Source organism: Heteronotia binoei, chromosome 21 (genome assembly GCF_032191835.1).
Source record: "Heteronotia binoei isolate CCM8104 ecotype False Entrance Well chromosome 21, APGP_CSIRO_Hbin_v1, whole genome shotgun sequence".
NCBI classification, from domain to species: domain Eukaryota; kingdom Metazoa; phylum Chordata; class Lepidosauria; order Squamata; family Gekkonidae; genus Heteronotia; species Heteronotia binoei.
The window spans coordinates 130,972,395-130,975,066 of record NC_083243.1 but is presented as its reverse complement, the minus strand read 5'-3'; positions in this window follow the sequence as shown (position 1 = coordinate 130,975,066).

Below are 2,672 nucleotides of genomic sequence, written 5' to 3'. Positions count from 1 at the left end.
TTGTCTGGGATGGTATTTGGCCAGCCATGATAGAATCATAGAGTTGGAAGGGACCTCTAGGATCATGTAATTCAATCCCCATCCATTCAGGGTCATCTAGTCCAACAGATATAACTGGGTGTCATCGGCATACTGGATCTTATATCAGATACTGGATCTTACTGAATCCTACATCAGATATACTAATGGATCTTACACTGGGAAAGGATTAATATCATTCCACAAATATGTACCTCCTCAAATGTTCTGCACAGAATGTAGTTCCTAGCCGACATAGATAGAATATTGTTTTGTGGCAGTCCAAAAGGTATTCAAGAAATCACAATACAGTCAACCTCAAACAAGGTAAAAAAATCTAATGTTGAAATAAGCCTTTAATAAACTAGTTAACTCACATTCTGGTGTTTTGTGTCTTTGTTTGGGGTCCTGGTATAGATGCTTAAGTAACTTAGGAAGAAGAAGAAGAACTAGAGCTACGACCAGAACTATAGCTACCACCAGAACTCAAGCTTTTTTGGTAGCAGCCCCTGCCCTCTGGAACGCTCTCCCTAAAAATATCAGGACCCTGCAGGCATTGCCACAATTCAACAGAGCTTGCAAAACAGAACTGTTTAAATTAGCTTTTAACAACTAACAGGAAAGCAACCACTATACCACAGCATTGATATCTAAGCCAATCCCAGTATAAATATAGAGCGCTGAACAATATTTAACAACATTATCGTATGCAGTGCCAAATGCGAACTAATAATATTGACGCCATCTTGGATTTTAGGACTGAAACAGCAAATGAATTGTATGTGTATAATGAATTTTAACCATTTTACTCTATTTTATATTAACATTATGTATTTTAACTGTTGTGAGCCCGATACGGGAGGGCAGGATATAAATAAAATAAAATAAATAAATGAAGAAGAAGAAGAAGAAGAAGAAGAAGAAGAAGAAGAAGAAGAAGAAGAAGAAGAAGAAGAAGAAGAAGAAGAAAGAAGAAGAAGAGATTGAATTTATACCCCACCCTTCACTCCCAAGTGATTGCACCACTTGGGAGCAGTGCTCATAATGTTATTGATTTCACCATTTGTATAAATAGGGAGTTGCCCCAAAAGACCAACACAACCACTTTTAACTTTAAAAGGGGTAAATTCTCTGAGATAAGGAGGCATGTGAAGAGGAAACTGAAAGGAAAGGTAAATAGAGTTAAAACCCTTGGGGAAGCTTGGAGGCTATTTAAAACTACAATCCTAGAAGCTGAGTTAAAAAATATACCACAAGTTAGGAAAGGCACAAATAGGTATAAGAAAAAGCCTTCATGGTTAACAAACAAAGTAATGGAAGCTGTAAAAGGTAAGAAGGATTCCTTTAAGTGGTGGAAAGTTAGTCCAAGTGAGGATAATAAAAGAGAACACAGGCTGTGGCAAATCAAATGCAAGAATGTGATCAGGCAGGCAAAAAAAGACTATGAGGAGCATATTGCAAAAAACAAAAAGACCAACAATAAAAATTTCTTCAAATATTTTAAAGCAGGAAATCAGCCAGGGAGGCAGTGGGGCCCTTGGATGACCAAGGGGTAAAAGGAAGAAGGATAGGGAAATGGCTGAGAAGCTGAATGCATTTTTTGCCTCTGTCTTCACTGTGGAAGATGAGAAGTGTTTGCCCACTCCAGAACTGCTAATTTTGGAAAAGGAGTTGAAGGACCTGAGTCAGATTGAGGTGATGAGAGAGGAGGTCCTACAACTGATAGACAAATTAAAAACTGATAAGTCCCCAGGCCCGGATGGCATACATCCAAGACTTCTGAAAGAACTCAAAGGTGAAATTGTGGATCTCCTGACAAAAATATGTAATCTTTCATTGAATTCTGGTTCTGTTCCTGAGGACTGGAAGGTAGCAAATGTCACCCCCATCTTTAAAAAGGGTTCCAGAGGAGATCTGGGAAATTACAGGCCAGTCAGTCTGACTTCAATACCAGGAAAGTTGGTAGAAACCATTATCAAAGACAGAATGAGTAGGCACATTGATGAATACAAGTCATTGAGGAAGACTCAGATGGGTTCTGTAAGGATTCTGTAGTCTCACTAACCTGTTAGAGTTTTTTGAGGGGGTGAACAAACATGTGGACAAAGGGGACCCAATAGATTTTGTTTACCTTGACTTCCAGAAAGCTTTTGATAAAGTTCCTCATCAAAGGCTCCTTAGTACGCTCGAGAGTCATGGAGTAAATGGACAAGTCCTCTTGTGGATCAAAAACTGGCTAATTAATAGGAAACAGAGAATGAGTATAAATGGGCCATTTTCGCAGTGGAAGATGGTAAGCAGTGTGGTGCCACAGGGCTCGGTACTAGGTCCCTTACTCTTTAACTTGTTCATTAATGATTTGGAGTTGGGAGTAAGCAGTAAAGTGGCTAAGTTTGCAGATGACACTAAATTGTTCAGGGTGGTGAGAACCAGAGAGGATTGTGAGGCACTCCAAAGGGATCTGTTGAGGCTGGGTGAGTGGGTGTCAATGTGGCAGATGAGGTTCATTGTGGCCAAGTACAAAGTAATGCACATTGGGGCCAAAAATCTACCTATAAGTACAAGTTGAACTGAAGGAGATTGACCAAGAGACCAAGAGAGAAATCTTGGGGTTATGGTAGATAACTCACTGAAAATGTCAAGACAGTTTGAGA